Source organism: Limulus polyphemus, unplaced genomic scaffold, assembly GCF_000517525.1.
Source record: "Limulus polyphemus unplaced genomic scaffold, Limulus_polyphemus-2.1.2 Scaffold1929, whole genome shotgun sequence".
Lineage (NCBI taxonomy): Eukaryota > Metazoa > Arthropoda > Merostomata > Xiphosura > Limulidae > Limulus > Limulus polyphemus.
In genome coordinates this window covers 1-17894 of record NW_013667539.1, presented here as the reverse complement: position 1 = coordinate 17894, position 17894 = coordinate 1, and positions in this window count along the sequence as shown.

Below are 17894 nucleotides of genomic sequence, written 5' to 3'. Positions count from 1 at the left end.
TGACAATCCCGACCACGTCGAGATGCCGATGTCCCCTCTTCCCCCACTTATCTATCCTGATTCATAATACTTGATATACCTGTTGCCAGTTCCCACACAATCTCCATTATGTGATATAGACTGGTTAGTGTTCACCCATATTTCTCCGGATTGTCTCCTCCATCTGCAAATATCGCATTTTCCCCATTTTCCGCCTCCTGTGATGTAAAATTATTCATTTTACCCATTTTTTCTTTTTTCGTCCCTTGGCTGACGAGAGGGCGTAACCCTCTACCCGCCCGTGGGTCCTCCCGGGATCGGAATGAAATAACGCTTATGTTGTTGTTGTATTCAACTTTTCAGTGGAGCCGAGCCTGGCAGCTGTGTGTGTGTGTGTGTGTGGTATCACACTTCATGGCCTTGGATCTGTATTAATCGACATAACCCTAGCATGTGGTGGAGTTGATCGTATATACATACAGTGAGTTTGAGTGAAGTTGGAAGTTATGGGTTATATAAATATCCCCTTAACGTCGGTCCAGCGCTCCAGGGTAATTGTACTATCCTGGAGGAACCATTCAGTCTTCACTGGTCTCCAACAGAATCTAACATCAGAGAAACTGACAAAATGGATATGATATTACTATTGCATTATAAAAATAAAATAAATGTTCACTAATCAACCTACTTTAATGGAAAGGGGAAAATGAGTAATAAAAGATTTTGCAAAAATTAAGTATGATGTAGGGATGGCAATGCCTAAAGTACGGAAACGAGGTAGGAATAATACACAAAACCATCCAAAAATTTCTAAATAAGTAGCCAATAAGTACTCAGTCATTCTTAAAAGCTTATGGTTATTAGCCACTGTAAGACTGTATAACACTATTCAGTTTAAATGCTTTTATTCAAACCTGAATTCATGCAACTGACAGGAATTCAACATTTAGTTGTAGATAAAAACTTATTTTCGAAATATTTGGCTACTTGTGTAGTAATTTTTGTATGGTTTTATGTATTCATCTCTACCTTGTTTCTGTACTTTTTGGAATTGCCATCCCTACGTCATACTTAATTTTTGCAATTTTTTTATTACTTCTATCTTTACAGTGACAGGACTACTACGTTTCTCTAGTCGCTTAGTCTTTTTTCGTTAAAAGACACAGTGTGTAAAAGCTGTCAAGTAAAGGATTACAAACAAATCTTAAAGATGAAAGACCTACTGAATCAGTTGTTGTTGTTGGAACGTTATAATAATAATAATAAAGTACTTGTATACAAACTCTAGCCTTATAAATCATAAATAACTAAGCAGTGCCATATAGAATGTTATCTCAATCTAAGTTGTTTTAGTTCATACATAATTGTTCCTAGAGCAGATTCAACTCAACAGTTTACTGAAATTATACTGTTTAGAGGTTTTAATTTAAAATGTTCAATATATTCGAAAAGAATCGTGATTTTTCTAAAGTTACTTTCATTCTAGCTATGTAGCTTTGTTTGGGTATAAAAAATATGAATTTACTGAAAGTTACCCTTAGTAATGAGATATTTGACCAGAAACTCACTGTCTAAATTTTACAAATACTTCTCACATAATCTCAAAGTTAATGCTTATTTGTTGTTAATTCTATTCCATTATATTTAATATTGATTATACAGAGGGTTGAGTACATTATACAAGAACAATTTTGAACATACAAGTAAACAACCACAGCCAATATAAAGTCATGGTTAAACAAAATGTATTAGATCTATATTTTAACACTGTTTGGTCTTTCGTAGATAGTGTGATGCGACCAAAATTGATCGTTTTAATCAAGGGTATGTAAAAGATCTTTCTGATTCAAAATATTCACACATTCAGATCATAAAGACTTAATCGCATCAGATACTTAGAATTCCCAAAATAGAAATATCTCTTTTACTTAATTACATTGGAAAACAAAGGCAAATGGTTTAACTTGGGGCACCAGGATCATTCTGAATTAAATAGTGGTATCTTGCTATTAGTAGGTGAGAACCCATGAATACAAAAATATTAGTGGCATGCAAAAGCTGTCCATGCGTCCCAGTCAACAGTACACAGAATAATCAAAATGCATCTATGTCTGGAAAAGTGACACAAGTCCCTTGTATATGAAGTGCTTCTACAACATTCTGTTCAACTTTCACATAACTCAAGCAGCTGGAGAATGAAATGGATATTCATGTTATTCCATATGAAGGCATACTGGTCAAGTCTCCTATCGATTTCTGTACAATACAAATTTTAAAACAGCCACTGAAAAACTGTCGTCCTCAAATGCTAGATAGAATGTGGAAAGCAAGCAGGGAGGAGTGATATGCTTTGGAAATGACACTTTGACGATAGAGTTTTTGTTGTTTTTTCAATAGAAACTACGTGTCAAGATGTACGGTCATCAGATATATCATGACTAAACATGGACTGTAATAATGTGATGAGACTCCAAAATCGTACTAATATGGTATACTTATCTCTGTATTCCATTGTCTGTGTGACTTATAGTTTTCTCCAATTAATAATTTCTCGAAATCTAGTCCCGGATTTTAACATTGTGAATCCATAAAATTAACACTGACTCACAAGGGGACACACCTTATGATCACATCTATAAGATTTTATTGTATTGTAACTTAAAATAGTGTTTAGTTTAAAATGAAACAAATCATTTTTCTGCCTTAACCCTTTTCCACGTGTTTTAAAGTTAAAAATCAATGAGAACATAAAAGATCAGTAATATATATGATGGTCCAAATTATTTCATAACCTCTGTTTGGTTAAGCAAATTCAATTATTTTAATATATTTTTGTATGTGTATACAGCGAAATTAAATACTTATAATTGTGCTGAAACTTTAACAAACCACAGGCACACCAACTTCAGCAGTTCTTGCTATGGCTAATGGTAATGGACAACTAAGAACAGATTACTTTTAGGATTATACATACATATATCATTATCTAAAACAACTTACTGCTCATACCATCAAGAACATAGACCCGAAATCCAGATTTAACTATTGCCAAAACATATATAGATGTTGATAGAGAGAACTTGTTGCCTGTCCCAACCATACAGTAAGTACTTGAGAACTTAAGATTTTCAAAGACACTTCCTTGATCTACTGATGTCCCTGGTGTTGTGGTACAGGGTGTTACTGTATGTTCTATATCCCATTAGTTAAGAAGCACAATTTTTCTAAATGTCTATTTTATTGAACTCTACTTTGAAAGTAGAATGTCTCTCAAGTAAAACAATTCAACTCCTATTTACTATAATTGCACAAAAGGCCAGAATTACTCACATTACTTTTTTACAGAAAAGGTGGCTGTTGTTTCATTTGTAAGCCAAATAGTTGCCTTTTCTGCTTCCTAATTGGGTAATTGTGTTCCATGGTTCTTTGCCTGAGCAAGGTTTGAAGTCACGTGAGTGATGTGTATCTTTAAGCAACCTAGCTTTGTTTATGTTGTTCATTTTTGTATAAAAACTAAGCTCTCCCCTTGGAGAGATTGGTGAGATAGAATTAATTCCACACTGACATAGCAGTCACTTGCCCTTGTTTTGTGTTCTGTTTTTGAATAAAAATTATTGTATTGTGTATTTTTTGTGTACAGACCTTTTATTTTTGATGAATCAAGCTTGCGTTGAAAGAGAAGCAAACTCCTACTACATAACACAACATCTGTTGAACCTTTGAACCTCCTGTTTAGCAGACCATACACATTTACTCTAAGAGAGTGGAAATATCATAGAGTAAGTAGAGGGGAAGTGCAAAACACAGAGAGTATCGACAGGTCTGGGAGAGGTCACCTCCTAGATGATGAGCTTTTGTCATTCACTGCAAATGTTTCTGATTGCTAACCTGCAGCATTGAGCCCAAGAAGAAGAATGGATATTATCTGGTGCATCAAGAATGACTGAAGAAGTTCTATCCCTGAGGTGGAGACTCAGCACAGGTGAAAACGAGATGACCCAGAATCATCAGGGTGGAGTATGATCTAGGGTTTCTTAGACCAAGTGAATGAGTTTCTATAAAATCTCAAGATCTTTGCCGACCAGACACACAGAACTCCAGCTCTAGTCGATATCACTCCTAATCCAGAGAAACAGGAACAGGTTACTGTTCGTGAACAAACACCACACATATGAGCTGTCTTACTAGTAGCCAAAATAAAGTACACTCACCAATGAAGGTGATCATTGGAGCAGAAGAGAGCCTCTCTGTTAAGTTCGGCATACTGCCAAGCCATAAGCCAGAAGTGAGGGATATGCTGCTAAGGCAACCACTGGAGTCTTGGAGTGACCCGAGGATTGTAGGGACAGTGGGTAAGCTACTTCCAGTATCTCGCCATTCCTTGACTTCAGAGTCGGAATATAGCCCTTAGCATTCACATACTCAACAGAGCCCATATCATATAGGACTGTTCAGTCCAGGGTGTGCTGTGAGACTATAAGAGAGATTTATTCTGAAACCACATCTGACTATGATGGAGCAAAACAGTTCTTTCCCCTGATGTTTAAAGGGTGATCAAAAAGGAATCTGACCAGTTAGTAAGGCATTTCAGGCAAGCCAACTCCGGCATATAATCAGCCCAGATGTTTCAGGGTAGTATGGTTCTTGGTATGGGCCTGTGAAGATATATGGTCGAGTAATGGAGTTCCTGGTAGATATAGGAGTGGCCAGAACCCTGATAAATGCCACCACGTATCAGGTACTCTGAATGAAACCACTAGAGTGAATAGATGCTCATACTTTGTTCTTGTGGACAGTGTAATGCTCAGTGTGAATGGAGAAAAGCATGTCTCTAACTAAATCTAGGTCTACAACAGGTAGACTGAGTTTCCATGAGAAAAACATCGAGTAATGGAATTAACTCAGGAAAAGTGAATTCAACATCTGTACAATGTAGTGCCTCCACTATGATTTAGTGTGGATAAAGTATAGTGTATTAGTGCTGTGTAGCATAGCTCTGAAGCCAATGTGCAAAACATCTTCCCTGGAGCACTAGGGATATAGCCAGTGCAGAGCTGCAGTGGATGTTAAAGGACAAGATCATACAACGTTTAGAGAATGTATGGTCATTTCCAATGTTTGCTATCAGTAAAGCCAATGCACATTTTAGGTAGACTGAGGAGTTCGAGCATGCATTCCTATCCTTAACGCATACTTTAGTAGAAGCTGCTGTTCTGGCATATCATCAACAGGATTGCAAATTCCTGTTGAATAAGGATACCAGCAATAGTGAAATTGGAGCAGCATTATCACAGTTGCAAGATAAAGCAGAATGACTGATGGTATATGCAATATGTATACTTATAACTCCCGAATGGTAATTCTGTATGACAAAGAAGGAAATGCATGCAGTTGCAGTTGTTGTAAAACACTACCAACAATAGCAAGAAGTTCACTTGCATGGTGTACCATGAATTAGTGAAGTGTTTCACAAACTATAAAAATCTGAAGGGGTGATAGCATGTTTAACAGCAATATGACAGTCCAAGATTTGTGAGAATCACTAGCACTTAGTTAAGTTGCAGCAGTTCTCTAGAACAGACCATAGAGTGGGCAGGAGACACTAAACAATACAAGTGAATATGAAAAACTCTTTCTTGTGTAAAACGTTGCTGATATATGTATATGACAATATATGTATGAGTGATGTATAGAACAAATGAATCAAATACTGGGTATAAAACATGTAAAAATATTTGAATTAGAATACAAAAGTCTGACTTAAAGTTCTGAAGTTAACTGTGGTTACTGACTTGTGAACCATTATTTGAAAACTCAGCACACATGTTATTTCCATTAATCCTAGTGTGATAATGTTTCAGTTTTGATATCGAAATATTTTGAAGGTAATGAATTTTATTAGAAAGATAAGAGTAATGGCTACACTCATGCTATTCTTGTGGAAAAACACAGTTTGATCTGTTATTTCACAAAGGATAGCTAGAAACATTTCAGTTAGTTTGAAATGAAATGTAAATGAAAATATATATAGAAAGTAAAATTCACAAACAGTAGCACGTGACAGAACAAATATAAAGTTGGTGTACTAAGTGTTTTATATGGTTATTTTCGATTATTCATCGATCATGTGGGTTTGAATCAAAATAACACAGATTTCTGAATATTTTCTTAACATTGTTTTAGTATAAGGCGTAGTTATAATACATGAAAATGCAGACCACATGTTGTGTTGAAGGTGAGAAGTAAACCTTGTTGATTTGGCTTTGTAATTACTATTCTCTGTTCTAGACCTGTTTTTTAAAAGGAGTCGAGATATTGGTGTTAATGAATTTCCACAGTCAGAATAATTTATGTTAGTGCCCACATGGTGATCAATATATTTAGATAAGTATTGTGATTATCTAACTCTGCAGTCTTGCCTCAATTTTATTTCTACTGTTGGTGCAGTACATGTTTTGGCAACTATTCATCACGGTGGAAAACTGCTCTTCATATCCTCCATGGAAACGTCAATGGTGCCTCCGACAGACATCACATGGTAACGATAATTCTGCCATATGCTAGGGAAAGGTTTGACAATAACTTTGTATTCCAAGACGACAATACCACTGCCCACAGTGCATATATTGTACAGGATTGTCTCGATCAGGAGGACGTTACAAGACTACCATAACAAGCAAACTCTCCAAACTGTAATCCCATTGAGAACAGTTGGGCAGAACTGAGCCAGAAAATTGCTAACCACGATCCTAAACCAACTACTGTAGCTGAACTGCATCGCCATCTAGTGAGAAGTTGGGATGAAATCACGGTGGATTACATCGACAGCATGCCACCTCGCTTTGCGGAGGTTAGTAGAGTACGAGGAGGACCAACCAAGTTCTGATTGTTTAATGTGAACTGATATAAGGTTACAGACGCTATTTATAATAATTTGATATTATATTTTATTATTATACATGTTTTGGTAAGGTTTTGCTGTGGTATGTGAAATGCTGAATTACACATCTTTCTATAGGTGTCTATTAAAATTGTTCGCTGTTTTAATAAATCATTCATGATGTCCACAGAACCTGCCTCATTATACAAATTACATACATAGATTTTTATATAACATACATTTCTCAGTTTGACAACGCTAGTGTATTTGTATTTCATCTTAATAATAATACTCTTATTCGTTACAAATTATGCAAACATTTTGACCAAGTCTGTGTAGTAGATAAAGCATTTAATAAATCTAATAATAGTTAAACGTTAGTTAAAAATACTATGTTCAAATCTGTTTATGAAAAGCTAAAAGAGAAATTTTAAGTTTACTGTATATTCCAGGATTGACAGATCAATTATTTAATGTTTAAAGTACAACAAACTTTTGTTCCATATTTAAACCTATGAAAAAGATAAAGGAAATGTTGGGGACACCAAAGGTAAAATATAGATAAAAGACAACACTGGGATATATAAAATAGCACGTGAGAACATAATACAGAAATATAGAAGATACGTAAGAAATGATAAAAAGAAACTTTGACTATAGCAGAACACGTACGAATAACACAACATACAATTTTATGGGACAAAATTATAACCTTAGCTCAACCAAATAATGCTAAAGCTTTAAATATTCGAGAAACAGCGGAAATAATAAAATTTCAAAAAGAAAAACAAATATTAAATCGAAATGAAGGGTAATCATGTCAGGTAACTGATATATGGTATGGGATATTGTAAATGTTGACTGGTGATTTATGTAAATAACTTTGAAACGTAATACCTCGTGACATATAGAAACCATAAAGTGCGTCGAAACATGTAGCAGGGAGAGTGTTTTTACGTGAAAGCCAGTGACGGCTTTGTTAAACTTTTAATTATGTAAATATGAATCGTTGAATTTTAATTATTTGATTTTAAACATTACACAAATGCCGACCATTCATAGTTAACGTGGTAGACGTTACTCACAAGCAGTGAAAGAGCTGTCTATGTACATTTATTTTTATTCTCTAAAAGCTTTCAGAGTTTTGCGGCAGGTGTTTGGACCACCTCATCCTTCATGGCTAAGTGCTTGGAGTATTTCTGTAAAGTGTGAATCAGCTGTTTTGGGAAGTGTTTGAATCTTTCATTTTTCTTAAAAGAAAGATTTAATAGTGAAACCATATATGAAAAATTGTGCTTTAGCAACTGATTCCATATCTTTGCAAATGCAAACTTAATGGGAAATTTCCAGAGGAAGATACTCTGGTGTTATAAATTATGGTAGAGCTTATGCCTGAACAAGTTGAGGAGCTTGCTTCAGAAGCACTTGTCTTTCTAATTATTGGATTGACCAGGAACTGGAAAACACTTACTGCTTAATTATTTGTTGATAAAAGTAAGGTTTTAAGTTACATTATTAGAATATTATTAAACTTCCTTGATGAAGCAGGTTTTCGTACATGTTTGGTTACTTGCAAGGGAGCTTCAGAAATTTGGGTTGTAAGCATTCCATTTTTGTGAAAGCTTTGATTGGTCATTTCTTCATCTTCAAACATGGCATGTTAGATGTCCATCATATGTTAAAAGTATGTATAAATGTCCTATCGGATTTAAGAGGATTCACAAAACAAGAGAGAAAAAATTAAATGGAGATACTTTAAAAACCTTTGTGAAATCCAAGAGCGAGAAAGGCTCAGTTTGGATAACAGATAAGGTCTCAAGCACATACAGTGGGTTAGTCATAAAATTTACGTCTCTCTCTCTCTCTTGCCTGCCAGACGCTTACTGCAGTGGCTGATGCTGTTGATTTTCTTAGGTATGAGATTAAACATCCTTACCTTAATATATATTTTTACTAACAGAAACTGGTCTGACAAGCAGTTTTATCTTCTGTATTACTGACATTTTTAATGTGATATACTGGCTATACATGTCTATTTCAGTGTTCTTGTCTGCAAACACTAAACTTACTTGCGTTCACTGTTCGGTTTGATGATGCTATCATTAAATATCGAATGTATTTGTTTTATTTGAAAGCTTTGTTTCCTTTTGATGATAAGTTAATCCAGACCATTTCACCAACGTATTTCAAGTTTCTCAATTTGAAAAGTGTAAATTAATTTTATTAGACCTTGTTTTCTGTAAATAAATTGCAAATTTGTAAAACGTCTTGCAAGATTATTGTTTCATGCATACAACATTTCTGACTCTATCAACTTCTTTGTAATCTAGTAATACTAAACGTTTTCTTCTATGGTTACTTTTATTGTATGCTAACAGTGTTATAGGTGTTGCCCGAGTTTTCGAAAGAACAAAAAAACCTACTCTCTCTCTGTTTTCCCGTTCAATACTTCGATAGGTAAAAAATATATTTTGTGAATTTATGAAATAAAAAAACAACCTTAGGTTTGAAACTACGACCCTGTTTTAAATCAGGGCTTCCTTGGGAACGAAGTTTTTTGTTTTTCCCTTCACTGGCAAGGATAAATAGGCTCTTATGGAGAATATTTAGATTATCGTATATATGTATGAGTACTCGTTCTGGCAAATAGATAAGCCTGGCTCTATCTCACCCTCATCCCTCCTCAAATATTAAAATTTCAAACGTAAATATGTATGTAATATTATGTTCAATTTGCTTTGATGTATATTTAATATATATTTATGAATGTGATACCATATATACATTATGACATTTATGTATGATATATACTACAAACAAAATACAATATTGTACTTTATAATGTATCAAAAGAAAAAAAAATCCACACCCAGGTATCCAACCACCTGGAAAAAAAAGAAGAAATATATCTGCTGACTTGACTTTAATCTCATTTTACACGATAAGTATTATAATGTAAGCCTTACTCTTTTCACGTAGTCTATTCTATTGCATTGGTAGACAGCATAATTTTATTTTATAGGCTAGGCCTACTGTTTGCTTTTTCGCATACAACATTCTAATTCTGCATAAATTTATTTTGTGTGTGAGGTTAAATATATGATGTATTAGAAGATGTAGGCCTATCTATTCTAATGCTAATTAAAAAAAATACATTTTCCAGGTTCAACCCATCTTCCGACTCATGCAAGCGCTCTACCAATTCAGACTTGATTTTAATCTCAATGTACACAGTATAATTTAAGCCTTACTCTTATAACGTATTCTATTTTACAGCAGACAGCATAATTTTATTTTATAAGCTAGGCCTACTGTTTGCTTTTTCACACACGACATTTTTATTCTGCATACATTTCTTTTGTGTGTGAGGTTTGATCTCTAACATTATATGCTTATAACGCTATATTCTAAATTAAATGTTAACTCAAACTTACCAAAAAATTTGAAGTCTGTGTTGAATTTATTCGTGTAATGTATGTGTTAACGATAAAATTATCGGTTAGGCAGCAGTCGATAGACGCGTATATGAACGAAAAATTATCGTTTTGCGCACCTTCACGAGAGGAAAGTGTGACCTGTGTAGTGAACGCGGCGGACAAGCAAGCAAACAAATGGTCAAATAATCTTTAAAGGAAAAAAAAATTGTCTTTTACAATAGCTCTCTGAGAGTAATGCCCCCTCCCCCAGTGGCTCGGCGGTATATCTGTGGACATATAACGCTAAAAACTGAATTTCGATATTCGTGGTGGGCAGAACACAGATAGCCCATTGTATAGCTTTGTGCTTAACTACAAACAAACTCTGTTAGTAATAATTGCAAAAAATATTTTGGGTATTATCCTATATCCTTAGTATGGGTTTGGTAAAATACAATTATTGTTCTAAAACTCATATTTCTTATATTGCTGTCTTAACATTCTCCATATGATATATACGTGCGAGCGTTTGGCATCCAGGCAGATGGCGCGAGCCACGGTGGGGTTGTTGGTGTGAACAATAATTCGAACTTGTGACACAAAGTGTGTGGTAAACAAATACGTAAGCCACACAAAAATGCTGCATTTAAACGTTATTTTATACTTGATATTTTTCACTCACAATATGAACATGCCATGAACACAATTTTATGTTCCAGTGTTCTCATAATGGTGTGCACAAGTTTCCCAAGAGATCCTTTGTTTAAAAAGAGTGGATGATTGCGATACACAGAGACAAATGGCAACCACTGCAACTAGTCTCGTCTGTCACAGTCACTTCATGGAATTTGACTACAAAATGCTGACAAATCATGGTAAGATAATTATCGTTAAATATAGCATACTTATAATGGAGTCAAAGGCTATCATAAGCATATATAAAAACATTTTCCATAAAATCTTTGTTCCCAATGTTGCAGCCTATTTGCCCAGGAATTGGACGCTCCTCGAGACATACCTAGTGCTGAGAAGCTTTTTTTGGCTAAGGGGTGTAGTGGTCCTGTTGAAGATGCAAGCGCATCTATCTTCTTCCCCTTGTGGTAGTGCTGCACCATATAACAGAACAAGTAACTATGCCCTATACTCCTCAATCTTCGCCTCTTTGGGTGGGATCAACAGTAGTACTAACTCCTACTACTGGACCACTTGAAGGTTAAGCTTCCCTAGCTGGGGTGGTGTTGAGTCTGATGATCTGACACTTGGAACTTTCCAATAGCATCAGGGCCTATATTAGCCATCTTGGGCTGCTTGGTTCTAGGATAAATCAATGCCAGCCCATTAACCAATTTGACAAGTTCTCCCAAGTCATACACGTTGGCAAGCAACACGTTTATATCCATGGGCTCACTAACAGTGAACATTAGTTCAACATTCTCTGTTTTTGTGATGACTTCATGCTCCTCACTGTAGAGGAAGTCTTGGGCATTCTAGAACATTTGTGATACTTTGTAAGTTGATGAGGAATCCTTCTTCACAATCACAGCAGAAAAAAATAGAAACTGGATCAAGAGTTGGTCAGGTCAGGATCACTGATTTGCAGTTGAAAAAGAGAGAATGTAATTAGATCTGTACCTTAAATACTGAAAGTCTGGGTTCAAATACAAAAATTATCAGAGTTCTAATTGATCAAAGATTCAATTAAATGCATCGGTAAAGAGGGTCATAATGGTTTTGGCTGTGAATTAAGTACTTATTACACTGCACATCTACAGGCTTGATATTTACTCATGCCTATCCTCACCCATAGAACTACAGGACTTTCCAATCCCATGGTTTTCACTTGACTAGAAACCTGTGGCTGTACTGCTCTCTGTTGTCTCTGTCAGACAAGGGGAATACACACACAAAACTCTCTGTCGCAGCCTAATTCCAAAACGTACCTCTGGCTGTCACATAGACAGTGCCCAATTTCAGCAGAAAGAAATGGAAGTAGAGACTGCACAAGTGATCTGACTTGAGTTAGGCAATGCTAACCTCACCTTTGACCACTAGTCTTGCCAATATTTTCAGTTCTTCTGACCTTTCTTACATTTAACAACTGTGCAACAGTTTCTTATTACACATACAACTTGCATTTTCATGCTTCAAAATTGTATTTTGAATGAAACAAATTTAAGAAAATGTAAAGTAAAATTGTTTGCTTATTAAAAATATTTCAATCTGCATGACTGAAAATATTCCTAACACAATCAAATAAAACACTGAGTACACCATGTGTATATATTTGTTATGATACCTAAGCCATTATCTGTGAACTTCTTGTACCATTGACAATTTCACCCACTCATTAACATATTAACTTTATAAAGTTAAAATATAAGAAACACCAAGTGAAACTGTGTTAGAGCCAATATGTATAACTGTGTTCTTTAAAAACCCAGTTAAGTTGAGCTCTCTCCCTCACCCTAGTGTAAGTCTTTTTGTTACTGTCGTTTTTTCCCAGGAAAAAGTTACTACTTGCAGATCATCTGAAGGTTGAAATTAAAACATTCCCTCAATATTAATGAATAAAAGATGCAATGTATTTTTCAATAATAATTTCCACGTTATTCATCGCAGTTAACCTTAATTCTTGACGTCAAAGCCATATCCTTTATCTTCATGCGCTCATTGTTCTTATCTTTTTTTCTTATTATGTATTACCATTCTCTGTTTATGGATGCTTCATTTGATATAATTTGTATATATATACATATGTCTCTACTACGGTTTATCAAGTACTCTAGTAGTTTATTCTGGCTACTACACAAACCACTTGGAAATATTTGAATTAACTGCAAAAGCTACGCTTAGTACCGAGGGTAGAATCATCTGAAGACCATAGAACTAAACTTATTTTTCTTTCAGGCTTCATGAAGCAAGTAATCACGAGTAAAATTCACATAAGTCATAAATTTTGAAAAGACTATTTTGCCAATATTAAAATGCATGCTCCAATACACACTCAGAAAAACTGGACTCCCTTGTTGATAATAGGTCTGGCACATTTTACACAAAAATCAATGAAAAATTTAATCACTACAGGAGGTATACTCTGCAGGGTTCTCATCATTTAATTGGATTGCCGGAGTGATTTCCTTGAAACATCAGGCGATATTTCACATGGGTGTCAGAATTTAAAAATATGTGTCTTTCGCCAATTTACTTTTAACACTCTTGTTGTCAGAATTTGAAATATATAATTTTTCTTTTTTTTACTAATTGTCAAAATAAAAAAGCTTTTACTTATACTTCTCAATAGTATAAATATCTAATGTGTTGTTGTTGGGCCTAGTATCCTTCTAGAATAGGTGTCTGTGACTTATTAGCAATAAATTCAATGATAAATGAACAGCACGCACTTCATTGTTTTCAAAATAATATATATATATATATTCGGAACAAGTTAAACGTATGTACAACAAATTCTTCACATTGCAGAGAATATAGGCATATCATAAACACTATATCAGTATATGTATAGTTCTCTTCTTCTTGTCAAAATTCCACTTAGGCCTATTCAATTACTTTAGAATTTCAGTTGACGAGCCGAACTATCTTCTCTATCACTATCGTACTAATATTATCTGTGTGATTCACTTATAATTGTCGCACGAGTTACCGTAATCGTTTTGTCTTCTTCAAAATTCTTCATACTATAGAGATTATAGGCATATCATAGACACTATATACAAAGTTATCTTCTTCTTGTCAAAAGTCCACTTGGGCCTATTCAGATTCCTTAATCGTTTGGTCTTCTTTCTTTAAAATATCATCTGTTCCTTTTGTCAAAGTGCACTCAGGCTGATTCAACTATCTTAGAACCACGCTTTGACGGAATAAATTATTATTATTTTCTCCTGTTAATCTTACTCTAACATATTAAACATTAGGCCTATCACTTCTATGGTAGTTAACTTCATGCCAAACTTTTCCTTAGCCTGTAACTTTACCCTTTTTATGCTATTATCTGTGTTATGTTTCCGCTTGTCTCACACTATTTATATGTCTATCACTTAATCGTCTGTCCGCCTTTTATATTCTCGACGTCAGTGTATTGCACGCGATGATTGAGTCTCAACATCAATGACTTATAAACACAACTTCCTTTAATAGTTTGCTTTTAACTCATTTTATTACAAAAACTAAACAATAATAAAATATTCACTCACAAAAATAAATGAATCAATAATATCTAAACTAAACATTCTTTTATATCATGACATAAACCCCTCTTCAAAATAAAATATTCACAATATTTTTTGATTATATACGAAGACTGTTCTTAGTTCATACACAAAGTCTACTCATACAGCCCGCTCCAACCTTTGGAGTCCCTTTGATAGCTTCAATGCAGAGCCTGTAGTTCTGAAGGTACAATGCCCACCTCATGATCCTCGTACTGCTGATCTTGCACCTCTAAATGTGTGCATGTGGTTGATGGTCTGTCTGGATGATGAACTCCTTCCCATATAGATAGTTCTGGAACTTCTGAATGGCAAATCTGATGGCCAGACACTCTTGTTCACTCACAGAGTAGTTCTTCTCACTATTTAACAGCTTGTTACTTATATATGTTACTGTAAATAGTCCATCTTCATGTTCTTGTAAGAGCACTGCTCCTTTTCCAATGCCTGAAACATCAGTCTGAACAGTGAATGGTTTGTTGAAGTATGGCATTCTAAGAATTGGTAAGTTTCCCAACATGTTCTTTAATTTATGGAATGCCATCTGGTGTGGTTGTTAACACTTCACCTTGTTATGCAAGCCTTTCTTGGTCAGGTCAGTCAATGGTGCAATAATTTCAGCATAATTTGGGATGAATTTCCTGTAGTATCCCAATAATCCAAGGAAGGATCTGACTTGCTCCTTGGTCATCAGAGCTAGTGTATCTTGTATGCAGATTATCTTTTCCTTTTTCATGGCTATCTGTCAGTCCCCCACTTTATGTCCAACAAACTCCAGCACAGAATATACAATGTAGCACTTGGATGGTCTGATGGTGAGGCCTGCTTCCCTCACTCGCCTGAAACAGCTAAGTCTCTTTAGCTGGTCTTCCCATCTTCCAGTGTGTGTGTCAGAATCTCATCCATATTGTGCTTGTTGTTGTTGGTGTTGTGCAGCATCCTCCTTATCATGCGGTTGAATGTTGCTGCTGAACTGACTAACCCAAATGGCATCCACTTAAATTGGTAACATCCAGCTGGTGTCACAAATGCTACCTTCTCTTTAGATCCCATCTTCATCGGGATTTTCCAAGAACTTTTACTGAGGTCGATCTTTGAAAAACCTGGCCCCATCTAATTTTTCCATGATCTCCTCTCAGTTGCCCATAGGTTCGAAGTCAAACTTCGTCACCAGGTTCAGCTTCTGGAAGTCTAAGCAGAAATTGTTTGATCCATCCCTCTTCTTTACGATTACAACTGGTGAACAGTAGGGTGAATTTGAAGGCTCATTGATTCTAGCTTCCAACATTGCCTCAATTTCCCGATTTATAAGGTCTCTCATTGTATAAGGCATCTGATAGAGCTTCACTTTGACTGGTTTATCTGTAAAGATATCTGCTTACTGGCACAGTAGGTTTTGTAATGTTTTTTTTTTTGCTTGCCAGTCAGTTCTTCGCTGATGTTGACATCTTTGTATGTCTCATCTCCACCTAGTGGTCTTAGGTATAGTAGGTCCTCATCTTCTAAGACAAAGCCACTGTCTTCTGGTGGTTCTACATCTATGATGGCCACACCTGCAACATCCATCTCTGTTTCAATAGCTGCACCCATTATATTTTGGGAGAGAAGAAGACCCTTCAACAGATTGGCATGGTAGATCTTGGTCTTCCTGTTGACATTCACCTTATAGTCCATTCTGTTGAGTACTTCCTGCACTTCAGAAGGTCCTTTCAATTGCATGATGAGTTTGTTGTGGTCTGTGGGCAACAGATCTAAGACCTTTTGTCCAACCTTGAAACGTCAGTGCTTGGCCTTCTTGTCATAGAAATGCTTCTGATTGCCTTGAGCTGCATACAACCTTTGTTGAGCGAGTTGACAAGTCTCCCCCAGTCAGTTTCTGAGGTCTAACACATACTGGTATGTGTTCTTTACTTCTGACTCTTCTTCTCCCATCCATAGCTCTTTCAATATTTGCTTCGTATCTCGTACTGTTCTTCCATACAGTAACGCAAAGGGTGAAAATCCTCTACTTGCTTGTGGAACGTCTCGATAAGCAAATAATACTGCTTGCAAGTACCTGTCCCAGTCATGTGGTCTCTCTTGGCACATCTTCTTTAGCATACTCTTTAAAACTCTACTGACTCTCTCGCAAAGTCCATTACATTTAGGATTGTATGGGGGGGGGGGGTAAAATGTTGCCGAGTACTGATGAGTCTGCACACTTCCTGCATCAGTTCTGAAGTAAACTGTGTCCCTCTGTCTATTCTGTACAATATTTCCAAGAGGGCTTCTGCTACTCTCTTTGTCTCTATATTCGTCAATGCTATTGCTTCCAGATAACATGTCGCATAGTTAATTACTGTTAGCACATATCAGTTGCCCTTGTCAGACATAGTCGCTATTGGCCGGATCAAGTCCACGGCTACTTTGTTGATCAGCTTTTCTATGAGAGACATCTTTCCCAATGGCACTTTGGCTACCTTCCCTCTAGGTATTGTCCTTTGGCAGATGTTACATGACCTGCAGAATCTACTCACACCTCCAATGACTCCCAGCCAATGGAAATTACTGGTGATTCTGTCTGCTGTTTTCTTTGTTTCTAGATGTCCTCCCACGATAGATTTATGAGCCAACTTCATCACTTGAGTCCAGTATTCTGTTGGTACTATGATCTGTTTATCTCCTCCAGTATAACTGCTTTGGTAAAAATCGGTATAGAACTCTCTTCCGATCCTCTATTCTATAAGTATCCCTTACCTTTGTTTTGTGCTCAACTTTCTCTCGGGCATTGCCCCAAAGTTTCTGCAGTGAAGGGTCTTTCTACTGTGCTTTCTTCAGTTCCTGCAAACCTAAGTTGTGGATGTCGCTTTTTGACACTTGTAGGGGATTAATATCTTGTTTGCTCTTCCTTCAAATTTCTACTACCTGGTATGTTTCCTATCACCAAGTCATGTATTAGTTCCTTGATACACATGGCCTAAAGGTCTCCTACATAATATGGAGTATCCATCTTATATTTTTGCTATGGGAAACTTTCTCACTGTCCCATCAATTAGCACACACAGGCATACCTTGTCTGTCATCTGATCATCAGATACTAGATTGGTTCTCACTACTGCCCTACTGCACCCAATGTCTCATAAAACCTTCACTTTCTTGTCCCCAACATAGCCTTCACATATTAGCATATTATGATTTGTTGGCACCTCTTCATATTAGGTCGTCAAGAAATTAATGTTGCTTTTATAGATGAAAAAACCCAAACAACTTATATATCAAAGCAAAACATTTCATTAAATGAAATAGTATCCATGCTTATCGAAGATGCTTTTCCATCTTAGAATCAGGTTGTTAATGCCCTAATTAAAGAAGAAAAAAACATGTCAGTGTCCTCTTTAACACCTTCCACATTTG